Here is a 13,313-nt window from a genome sequence, read left to right as displayed (position 1 = left end):
TTTATGTCATACCTTAACAAAGGCCTTTGATATGTCAAGAGCAATTTCCCTAGGGAGGAAGCCTCCGTCGATAGATTCACTAATCCTATGAGATATAACTGTAAGCACATCTGCAGTAGATTTAGCAGAACGGAAACCATATTGCACATCACTAAGAAGGTTGCTTTTGCTGAGATGGCTGACTGCTTCTCTATTTAACACAAATTCCAGCAGCTTACTCATGATGCACAGGAGACTTATTAATCTGTACTGAGAGGGAGATGAGCAATCACCTGAATTCTTAAATACAGGACATACTGATGAGATTTTCCAAGGTGTTCGGGAGTATTTCTCCTTAAAACAATGCTTAAATAACTTTATAAGTATGGGAGCTAGTTCTGGTTGAAGCTTTTTGAACACTATAATTGGGATGCCGTCATGACCAGTTGCTTTACTGGTGTCAAGGTTTTTGATTAGCTTGGCAACATCGCGTACAGATATCTGTATGTCGCATAGCCTGTTATCAGATACACGAGGAAATACTGGGGGTTGGCGCCTTGGTCATAAAGGGTGGAATTAGCTGCAAAGATATCGGCAAAGAGTTTGGCTTTGTCTGATGCTGACGAGATTACCTCAGGTCCATTGATGATAGTTGAATAAAACCAGCGGACCAGAAGAGTGAAGACTTTTCTAACCTTTGACGAGTTTCATTGGTATTTTCCTCGCGTTTCTTGTGTTCTAGTTTCATACATATTCGTCAGAACTCGGATACGAGTATAGATTTTGCTCAATAGGATTGAGCCAGACACAGCTACAAAGTGTTTTAAGTGATCCACGAGGCGCCAATTCGTGTCGCACACAATTCAGATGTCACCATTCGTGCGGCAAACATGTGCTTAACATGCAGGTTCAGGAAGGCATCTTGCAGTAGGTTGCCCGAAAACAATTATGTGGAGTACTGCCTTGTCACCTACCCGTCAGACAAGTTTAGATGCACTCTTGAATAAACTCGCCTGGCGAGTAAACTCCACATAAGATGCTTTCATGAACAGGCATGTCGAGCACATGTTTGCTGCAGCGAATTGTGACATCTGAAGTGTGTGCTATACGAAGTTGCGCCTCATGGATTATCTAAAACATTCTGTAGTTGGGAATGGCAGTTCTAATGAGCAAATATATATATATATATATATATATATATATATATATATATATATATATATATATAGTTTTTTTCTCTCCAGTACATATATATATATAAATTAAACACGCCCAACTAGGAAATAGCACGCCGCATACAGCACTTGGTCACCTAACTGGTACTAGCCAGACTCATTGTTGCCATATATATATATATATATATATATATATATATATATATATATATATATATATGCACATATATATGCACATATACATATATATATGCATATATACACATATATATGCATATATACATATATATATACATATATACACATATATATATACGTATATATACATATATATATACATATACACACACACATGCACACATATATATACAAACACATACATGCATACATATATATACACACACACACACACACATTAGTTCAGCATTTCGATCCCATCCAATTATGTTCGAGAAAGTATATCTCCCTCTCTCTGCAAAAAAAAAACATCCCCATCTCATCTGGAAAGGTATCCATCCATAAATTTGTGAAGGCTTTAACTCCTTCTTGAAAAACGTAAGGTGGAAGGTTTAATATTACAATCTAAATTCAAAGAAAAATTTCAAACCCTATACGTCTACGGCTGATCAACCACACCCACAATCTCTAAAACGTTCTTTTCCTATCAATTCCCAATGTGGGCCAAAAACGACTGAAAAGAGAGAAGCTAATTTCTACGGGATTAAATCAATTACACACCTAGCACACAATCCCTACCTTGAGGAATTTGAAAACTCTATGATAAGTCTCGTCAAGAGGGTCAAATTTAAAAAGCAAAAGCGCTCTCCTAATCCAGCATCTAGAAAAATTAACAGTTTTTCACAAAAAGTAAAGGCCAAACCACATTTATTGGTCTCAGCTGACAAAACTAAAAATTACTACAAACTCGACTACCCTGCTTATAAAAATCTACCATATATAGAGCTTAACAAAGCTTACAAGGTTGTACCTCTTAACACTTTAGATATGAGTAATGCTGATGAAAAAAAAAACTTTTACAATCGATGAATATTCATAAATTCATGGAAATATTAATTCCAGGCACCCTGGTATATAATCTCAAGGACCACAAAGCCAATTTCGAAGATAATCGTACTATTAGATTAATCTGCTCCTCTAGCTCTTATATTGGTGCAGTGATTAAAAGATATAATTATCCTTTCTGTAATGGAAAAAGTAAGCTTACCACTTTGGCGAAATTCTGATTCGGTAATTAATTGTTTTAATAGCCTCAAAGATAAGCATAGTCTAAGTTTCATTACATTTGACATAAACAATTACTACCAATCTATAATCTCTATACTTTTAAATAAGGCAAAAAAAAATATTCAGATTTAACGGAATTAAGCTGATTCTGTTGGCCAGAGTTCTCTTATTTACTTTGACAATAAACATTGGATTAGGAAGGATACTCCCAATAAAATTGATGTCCTTATTACTAGATTTATTATATTTTATTAATTTCAATTATTGTTCAATATAATTATAACCTTTACTACTTCTCATTGCTTTATAACTATTGATTCGATTGGCAGTAATGTTACTGTTTTTTTATTTACTAGTACTATTGTCTTATTAGTCTGTTTTCCTTTAATTTTATTAATGACAATGGTACTCCAAAATTTTAATTTTAATTTATAGTATAACAATCAATATTATCTCCATATTTCATTTTCATTAATCATTTCCTTTAAATTCTTACTACAATATTTATCTTAGTTTTATTATTATTATTATTATTATTATTATTATTATTATTATTATTATTATTATTATTGCCGCCATTGTTGATATTCTGATCATTATTAATATAGCTATGTTTTATCACTTTTAAATTAAATTTAGCCTTCTTTCCTTATTAATGTTAGGATTGTATAACCTTGTAACGTCTTTTAGCACGCATCGCATCATGCCTCTCTTGTTGTCTAGACGACTTCCGCTGTTTGGGTTTACGCCTACGCATTTGCAATTCTAATTTGAATTGGCCTAATTTTCAAATATAAAGTCTACTCTTACCATTTGAAGCTGGACCAACGATGGGAGCAGTTCATTTGATTATATTTAAGTGACTGAATATCAACCTTACGATTTTAGGGCATTTTCGCTAACTACAGGAGTAATTTTATATTCCTTTAAGCTACATTGAACTTCTTCCCCAATCAGATTATTTTTCACGCTAAAATTAATTTTCCAATTGGATTATTTTTCACTCTACAACTCAACTGCGCTTTCCACTGACTTTAAACTGCTGACTATTTGTTTTTTATTCCTTTGCTTTTGGGATTTAGCATTGAGTGAGTCTTAATGCGCACGGGAGATTCTACTCCCGGTTTATTTTTTTTTTCATTTTCTCCCTATATTCACATGGTTTTAACTGACATGAAAACATTTTTTCTGCAATCTATGACTAACCATCATAAACTGCTGTTTCATGTTATGCCATAACCAGTATATTTTAGCTCGACTATAAAAATAATTTGCTTATTTTTTCTTTCCTCGGCGGAATAAGGACTTTTTGAAAATTGATTTTGGAGTATTCTGTCGAACAATGAATTTACTTGTAAATACACACACACACACACACACACACACATACACATGTATGTATGTATGTATGTATGTATGTATGCATGTATGTATGTATGTATGTCAGGTCATGTCATATGCTACTGGTACCATGTACTACCTGCCTCATGATCGAGTTGCCGGCGACTAAACTGGTTCCCCCACCAGACTTGTTTGGTGAGGAGGGCAGCTAGTCTCCCTGAAGGATTAAAAACAAGACCTTCCAAAGGGCGAATGAACCCTTTTTCTAGGTCAATGGCCAGCTAGCACCGTGTATATTTGTGTGTGTGTGTGTGTGTGTGTGTGTGTGTGTGTGCGTGTGTGTGTGTGTTGGGGTGGAGAGGGCTCCCGTAAGCCGTGGTGAAGGCAACCTTTCTAGGAGAAGCAAATCTCTGATTTAAAAAACCATAAAGCGGGAGACCAGTACCCGCATTAAGCTGGTCTGCAGTTTAATTTGTTGCTGGCTATCTTGCTCTTGCTTGTTGCTGGATCTCAACATTTTAAACCGAGAGAGAGACTTAGCTGTCGTACAAAGCTAAGACTCTGTAACATCATCTTTGTATAGATACTCACTCAGGTACTTGGGCTCATGGATTTTAAATGTCTGAGGGAGTGGCACTCGTCTGACAAGACGTTGCAATCATCATCATCATCATATATGTATCTATGTATGTATGTATGTATACACAGACAAGACAGAAAAGAATATACACTAAGATAAAAAAAAATTTCTAAGATTGATATATGCTTATTTATATTTACAAATAATAATAGTGCTGAAATAACTTTAAGTATCACTAAAATTGCATCTAACAATGTTGTAGCATACTGCGAACCAAATGAGCATCAGACCTGATTGAATTCTTGCGAGGACGAATCGTGGATCAACATGAAGGTCGCCTTAGTCAACGCAAAACAGCAGGAAATCTTTCAATACCTCTTTCTACTCTTAATCGAGTGATCGTACACAAGAGTGAACAAAACCTCATCCAGGTTCCTATGAAAGAACCTTGTGCAAAACCTCTGACATTGTAACATAAGCTGGTGTACATCCCAGAACAGCTTTCGAGTATCTTTACAAGCTGGACTACGATGGTAGAGCTGCGAGAATGAACCCTCCTTTTTGTCCTGTCAGTATGAAGTTCAAATAAGATTGGGCTCGTGGGATGGTGGAGAAAAAGCAGCAATCTGGCACAAAATAAATAGAAAATATTATGATTGTTGACTGATATTTTACTTTGGTCATTCGAATGTAACCAATTGGGGACATGTGTCACATTTGAGGTGTCATTCAGAGCACTCTTACTTGTCTTTAGGAAGTACAAAATAGCCTTCGCAATCTAGTGGAAGACGATCTCTTCCTTTCCCTACAAATCCTTTCTCACCGAAGAGATGTTGCTATTTTTTCTACTCGATCTGTATTTGCATGGTAGATGCTCAGCTGACCTCCAATTTCTGGTCCCCAATGCCGTAAGATCTTGACAGTAATAAAACTAGGGGGGGGTCTTTTTGTTTTGTTTTGTTTTTGTTTTTTTTTGTTTTTTTATGTATATCTGAAATCAAACTGAACTTCCACGAAAAATATTCTCAAGAACTTCCTACTTGTGAAACACAAGTGTTATCGCGAGAATATTTCCATACAAGCTACAACATCGTCGTTTTCAAGTCCATTTCTAACAAATATCTGCCGTCTCTTGAATTAATCATAATTGTCAATCCTTTTATAGTATTGTTCAAAAATTCAACTAAAATAGTTACTAACCCTTGTCCTCAATTGGCGTTTGGCTTTGGTAAGCGTTAAATGATTAATATAAAAATACCTCACGTGAACCGTTTGTGTAAGCGCCTTATGTTTGTTTAAATGACGATGCAAAGAAACGTAGAGTACTAGAAATCTGGTGAGAATTGTTGTCATTCAGATTCCAGAAAACACCACCTATTTTTACCAACGATAGATCACTTGTCTTGTGAGAACTCCTAGTTAGTAAGAAATAATCATAATAATTTAATCAAAATTTAATTGTATTTTCTTTGTTCGCTTTCATTAAATACAAAAATACCATAGTATTATAAACACACCAATGCGCTTATCTCTGTTTATATAGTTTTAGATATGTTTATATATTTCTATGATACATGAATTCCTCCTAAACTAATTAATCGATCATTATGAATTTGCGGATGCAGCTATGATAAGAGTAAGTTGGATAATGTGAGCTACATTTACTTTAAGCAAAACAGGCAAAAATAAAATACCTTCGATTTGGTGAACTTTTAACAATAGGCGTTAAACATCAATTATAAAATATTCTTAAAGTTTCAGCTATTTTTTTTTTTTTATTACATTTTCACCCCAAACAAGGCACATTGCCACTTTGGTGTAGGGGGCTACTATCAGGGGAAACATCTACTGGGGTACTATGTAGGGATTAGGGCAGCGAGATGTTGGTTCACGTTGCACTTGAACTTGTGCATGTCAGTACAGTTGGGGAAGCAGTGACCTGGAATGGAATTCCAAAGTCTAGCAGTTCTGGGGAAGAAACTACTGGAGTAGAAAGATCTTTTACATCTAGGGATCTCTACAGTGTGGGGGTGGGATTTTGCAGCTTGTCAGGTCTGTCGAGGGTGTTCACGTCGTGGGGGCACAAGTGCTTGCAGTTCTTCAGAGCATTCACCATTATAATACTTGTAGAACAGGCAGAGGGATGCAACGTTTCGACGATGGGACAGAGGCTGAAGTTTAGATGCCAGTTTAGGGCCTATCAGATTTACGACTCTCTTTTGAACCCTGTCAAGGAGCGAGAGACTAGTAGCCGATGCACCGGCCCAAATATGACAGCAATACTCCATACATGGGCGAATAGTGGCCTTATAGAGGTACAGGATACTTTCGGGTGTTAAAAGTTTTCTAGCACGGTAGAGAGAGCCCACCTTCCTTGCAGCGGCCCTGGCAATGCCCTCGATGTAATTGTTCCAACTCATGTTTTCATAGATTGTTTGTTAACCATGAACACTTATCATTTAAACATTAAAATATTTTAGATTTGCATTGAATTTTAATATACAGTCATTAGGCACAAATAAAGCAAGATTTCCTGAATTTCTATTTCTTCTTAAGAGGCCTTAAGTTAAAGCCTTAAATGTTAGACATTTTCTAGAATCTAAATCATATTATGGATTTTGATCAAAATTGTAATGAGGATTCTAGGCATAAGGTTTAGTTATGCTATATCTTGATTTAAATCCCCATAAGGGGACATAAATATCGTAGCAAACTGTTCTGTTTGAGAAATTAATTTTACCTCTCCTCTACTATCTGTATAATAATATGAAATACGATAATATATGATCTAATTATTAAAACTCATTATGTCTATCTCTCTTCAATTTTTGGTCCCCACGACAAAAGGAGGATGGACCTGGAAATTCTACGTTCATCCGTTTGTTTGTCCGCACTTTCCTCAATAACTACGCCTTGGAATTTTCGGAAATCTTGCACAAACATTAAACATGATATGAGTAAAAAAAAAAAAAGTAACAGAACGGATTTTTCAGGAAAACTCCAGTTGCTCCCCCTCGGGGTGCCTTTCGAGTTAAAATGGCTAAAATTGGCACTTTTGTGCTTATTAAAAAAAAATTGATGCCTTGGATTTTATAAAACTTTCTGAAAAGTTGTAAGTAACTGATTTCTATATAATTTTCTTTATCTATACTTTGCGATAACTCTTGGGTGTGCCCCGGGGGCTTTTTTAGGATAAATAAAAACACTCCATTTTTGGAACTATTTTACTATATTTGTCCAACATTTTCTGTGTAGGTTCATTTAGCAGTTTTGCACGATGCTGAACTCAAATTTAAATATGTTAAGGCTTTGGGGACTTTGGGGGCTAAATTGTGGGGGGGGTCATTTCTTTTTTTTTTTTTTTTTTTTTTTGCATGGTGCAGAACTCAAATTTGCGTGTTAAGACCTAAAACTACACCGTTTGTTCATTTTCACCAGGATTTGACGTCCCATGGGGACTTTGGGGGCTAAATGGGGGCTGCAAATTCTGAACTTGGTCATTTTTTATACCTTGTTCACTGTACACGCACGGGAGACCATGCATACTTCACTTGTTCAAACTGCATTTCCTCCGAGACGTAAGGTCTCAGAGCGGCGTGCGGCGGGTCATTTAATTTTTCAATTATTTTTCATACGACTGATGATACCTAACAACTAAAGGCTAGAGTGCTAATTGTTTTGATTTCGATTCTAGCTGATGGCACCCAAGTCATTTTTGTATTTTTGAAATCACTCCTATATATTGGGTACAATATAACAATCAATAGAGAATCTATAATATTAAGTACGAAATATCCATAAATTAAAATATATTCAAGCGTATTTCACGACCGGACTACGTCGGGAACCTTGCTAGTATAATATATAATGTTATATAATAAAATATTGAATCCTATATAATATTATTATACATAATAAAATATAATATATTATAAAATAACGTCTTTTAAAAAGAAAATTTAAGTTTGGGACAGATTATGGCACCTGCCAAATTACACTTTATGGAAAAAATATTTTATTACTGTTGAAAACACTATTTCAATATTTTTCGGTAATATTTTAAGTAAAGAGACTGATAATTAAACTAAAGAGACCTTCGGAGCACTGTTAGGACTATTATTACCTTGGCCCATCAGCAGGTTGTTAGTGCTGGATCTCTAGGCACGGGGTATTCGTAAAATCTGGGCACCTGCATAAAAAGAAGACATAAATGTATATTTGGTTCCTAATGCAGCAAGATGTGCCACAGGGCAGAAAGTGGGAAAAATCAGCTCCCTGGTAAGGAGCATTCAGGTCGACTGCAAACATAGCCGAGAACAGATCTATCGGCATTAAAAAAAAATGTTCCCCTCCACGAAGTTGAATGTAATGCCTGAAAGGGCAAAACTCATAGGACTGAACCGAAATATCCCTCACTCCGACAAAGATCTGATGATTCAAGTAAAAGCGTAGGTTACCAGAATAATCCCAATATGCACTAAAGCAAGTATGTTGTGATAGCTTACCTCAGTCTCGAGATACAGTACGAGGGGCGTGCAATAAGTAATGCCCCTGACCCAATTGTCTGATCTAGCAGAAATTTTGCATGTGTAATGATTTATATCTCTACGGGTTATGTGGCAAATTACAGCTCTGAACTAATTGTGGATTCTAGTTTACAAGTGTTTGAACTGAGTCAGGTGTGAAATGGAGCCTGTTGAATGTCGAGCAGTGATCCGGTTTTTGTATTTGAAATGACGCACACCACAGGAGACTTTTGATGAAATGAAAGAAACTTATGGTGATAATGCCCCATCATATGACCTTGTAAAACGCTGGCATCGTGAATTCAAACATGCACGGAAGTCTGTAAAAACAGCTCTCAGACCTGGTCGCCCCACTTCTGCCATTGATGAGGCATCTGTCCGTCAAGTTGAGGCTGCCATTTTGGAAGATCGGTGCATTACTATTCGCCAAATAGCCCAAGATGTCAAGATTAGTACGGGGTCTGTGAAAACTATCATTCATGACCATTTGCATATGCATAAGGTGTCTGCCAGATGGATTCCCAGGTTGCTCACACCATTCCAGAAGCGAGAATGCGTCGAGTGCTCGATGATGAATTTGGAGATGTGCCAAGAAGATGAGTGAAAGTTTTTCAAAAGACTGATTACACAGGATGAAACCTGGGTCCATCACTATGATCCAGAGATCAAAACCCAGTCAATGCAGTGGAAGCACTTGGACTCACCACCTCCAAAGAAGGCAAGGGTGCAGCCCTCCGCTGGCAAGGTCATGCTCACAGTCTTCTGGGACCAGGACGAAGTAGTGATGACAGATTTCCTGGCAAAAGGCACCACAATTACAGGAGCCTATTATGCTTCACTTTTGAGAAAATTAAGGGAAGCTATCAAAATCAAGAGGCGGGGCAAGATCAGCAAAGGCGTGTGGTTATGAAATCCTTCCCCATCCTCCCTACTCTCCTGACCTTGCACCCTCTGACTTTCACCTCTTCCTAGCCATGGAGTTGTTTTTGAAAGGAAAGCATTTCCCAGATGATGCAACTTTGATTTTTGAAGTCACGTCGTGGTTGGAAGACCAACTAGGGGTGTTCTACAAAAACGGTCTCCAGAGCTGCATCAAACGATGGGAGAACTGCGTAACTCTGGGTGGTTCCTATATAGAGAAAGACTAATAACTGTGCCAAGTTTCGTTGCTCTACTTCTATGGGAAGTGGGTCAGGGGCATTACTTATTGCACGCATTAATATATACCCTTGTAAGGTGTGTAAATATGAAGCAAGGTTGCGCAATATCCAAGCACACCTCTCAGTTGAAACAGCCTGATTCCATTGGCAAGTAGAAATCCAGAATGACTTAAAACAATGCTGATAAGTGGAGAGCACATACAGCACCTAGTATTCCCAAATGATCCCCCACTTTAGTATTGAACAAGTTTGATGTTGCTTGACCAGTGATAACTGGTGAATGTTCGCTTATTCCATGCATGTTTTCTATCAAAAATACAGTTAGATTCTCAAGTAGAAATGAATTAGAAATTTTATACTATAAGGACTGTTCCAAAAGTAATGTCTCCTATTTTTTATTCTGCCTGAATGGATTAGAGGGAATCGCAAATGGCATTTTTATGATTACTGAACTTATTCATTATGAATGCATAAGTTCAGTAATCACTTTTCTGTTACAGATATTGACGGTGTGAGACTTTAAGAAAGCAATCTTTGTCATTGACGTACTTCAGAAGCAGAAATGCGTCATTGAATTCCTAGCAAAAGTCCATTGAGATTGGTGGTGACAATATAGAAAAATAAATTCCGGAGCACAAAGGGTACGTCGTTGTAATGGTACTACTCCTGTCTTCGTAGCTCTTAAACTTTTTGAGTTTGGGAACGACCCTCGTAAAAGTTGTCATATGTCTGTCTGTTTGTCTGTGCAGGGATGCAAGTGAAAGCAAAGTCATATACTAATATAAAGTAAAGGCTTTCTTAAGTAAACTTTCTGCAAGGAAACTGATAGTGTTGTTTATATTTATTTGAAACGAACAGCGATCAGCTAAAATGACTGAAGAGTCTGGTAAATCCAAATATAAACCAATGTTTCTGAAATTTTCAGATTAGGATAGTTTATTTGTATTATTTGGATTATTGGGATTACTGTTCTCATCTTGAGTGTTATTCTCACAACGTTTCGGTCGATGTAACCTCTGACCTTCTTCGGATGTATCTTGTTGAGAACCAGCACGGAACACTTTATTTGGGTCCTGGATATGACCTTAAACTATATCCGATAGTGAGGTCCCAGCTTGCAGGCTTTGGGGGTGGGGGGTGGAGCCACCCTTTAATTGCCATCGCTGAGCAGAGTGGTAGTACCTATTAGGTTCCCAACTATTGGTCAAATAGAAACAGATTTGAAAAAAAGCAAACAAATATATTCTATTGAAAAAATTGTTCTTCAAAATCACTAGATTCGACATTAAATAACCTGAAAAGGGTTGATATGCTGTAAAACAAAAACAACCAACCAACCAACTTTATTTAATCCACGACGGTAGCGTATTCTGGTTCCTTTAGCCATGATCAAGTAAAAACTCTTAAGTAATTCACAATTGTATTCTTAGTATTGCCCGCACTGAGTATTGAATATGACTTACAACTGAATTTAATTAGTACTTTATCCGCTGCGCCACGAGTCCTCAATGTGAGGGATACTTAGAATACAATTCCGAATTGCTTAAGACTTCTACCCGGTCATACCTGTGAGAACAAGCGCATGCTACCCCCGTTGATTAAATCAAGAATTCCGTTCGAAATTCCGTACAGATTCCGGAGTTCGACAGAAAGATTCTCGAATTCAATAAGATACATATAAAGGTCAGAAGTTACATTGGCTGAGTCCTTGTGAGAATTATATATATATATATATTCACCCCGAACAAAGCACAGTGCCACTTTCATGTATCAGGGACCTAAGTTGCACCGTACTATGTAGGGAGTTAAGTAGCAAGATATCTGTTTACATTACACTTGAACTTCTGCATGTCAGTACAGTTATGGAAGCTGGAGCCCGGAGTGAATTCCAAAGTTTAGCAGTTCTGGTGAAGAAACTATTAGAGTAAAAGGCTTTCTGACATCCGGGGATCTCTACTGTGTAGGAGTGAGACTTTGCTGCTTGTCGGGTTTGTCGGGATTATTTACGGCAAGGGGGTGCAAGTGCTTGCGGTTCATTGGAGCATTCACCATTAAAATACTTGTAAAACGGGCAGAAGGATGGAACATTTCGTCGATGGGACAGAGGTTGAAGCTTAAATGACAGATCAGGACCTATCTCTTTTGAACCCTATCCACGATTGGGAGACTAGTAGCAGCTGCACAAGTCTAAATGTGACAACAATACTCCATACATAGGCGAATAACACTCAAGATGAGAATAGTAGTCAGAATAATTTAAATATTTTTTTTAAGTGTTATTGAACAATAGTTGGGGCAATTGCCTTATAATGGTAAAAAATATGTTTACTAAAATAATCTTTCATTTTAGCTAAATACGTTACACACAATCTTTATTTTTTTTATTTTTTAACGCTAATATTATGTTCTTTTTCCACCCGGGCAACGTCGATAATATTTGCTAGTAAATAACACAGAATGATGAAAATAGAAACGAATCTTACCTTACGTGGTTGTTTTAACTCGAGTGGTGAAAGCTGTCAACGCAAACGCACCCGACAGCGAATAAACGAACACTCACTCGGTTAGACCCGTGTAGAAAAAAAAAAGAGCAAATTGTAAAGATATATAAATGTCAGACGAACACAAGACGGCGCGCACGATTGGTCTATAAAGTAAAGAAAAATAGAACTTCCTTATTATTTTGCTATCTTCCTCTTTCTTTATTTCTTTCTTATTTTCCTTTCGTTTCTTCTTTTTTCTTTTATCTCCTTATCTCTTTGTTTGTTGGGGTTTTTTTTTCATTTTTTTCTTTCAATGTCCTTCTCCCTTTCTTTCTTTCTTTCTTTCTTTTCACTGTCATCTACTGAACAAGGAAAACCCAGTGAAACGGAATTATTTCACAGATCGAACGGATCTGCTTGAACTGTATTTATATATATATATATATATATATATATATATATATATATATATATATATATATATATATATATATATATATATATATATATAACTTTTTAAAAAAAAAAAACTTGCCTGACGTGTTTCTTATAACTGCGAAGTCAAGTTTAACATTAGTTTGGGCGGTTTGATTATTTTACTAATAAATTTCTTTTTTTTTTCTGGAGTTCGTTGCTGTTTTCTTAAACAATGGAGTCACCGCATATTAACGTCCAAAAGCCATTCGAGGATAAGGGTTAATAAGTGTCAGGAGGTCAGTGAAACAACACTGTAGTGGTAGAAAATTGGGTAGAATTTGATTATTTAATAGAACGCCTAAACAAGAACTTGTTTACATTGGGCTTGAAAATGATTATGTTGTAGC

At 36.5% G+C, this 13,313-nt stretch overlaps 1 protein-coding gene across 1 annotated transcript in view; it reads right to left on the bottom strand.

Annotated features, from left to right (window-relative positions):
* Positions 1-12,915, bottom strand: part of LOC145284851 (protein unc-93 homolog A-like) — a 75,470-nt gene extending 62,555 nt beyond the window's left edge. Inside the window, exon 1 of the mRNA XM_080133845.1 lies at positions 12,490-12,915. The gene's annotated coding sequence lies outside the window, so the exon portion shown is untranslated. The remainder of the gene's footprint in view (positions 1-12,489) is intronic.
* Between the last annotated feature and the right edge of the window lie 398 nt (positions 12,916-13,313).

Source organism: Euprymna scolopes, chromosome 9 (genome assembly GCF_053919585.1).
Source record: "Euprymna scolopes isolate OS-2025 chromosome 9, ASM5391958v1, whole genome shotgun sequence".
NCBI classification, from domain to species: domain Eukaryota; kingdom Metazoa; phylum Mollusca; class Cephalopoda; order Sepiida; family Sepiolidae; genus Euprymna; species Euprymna scolopes.
The sequence above is the reverse complement of the archived record's forward strand: the minus strand, read 5'-3'. Positions and strand labels throughout refer to the sequence as shown.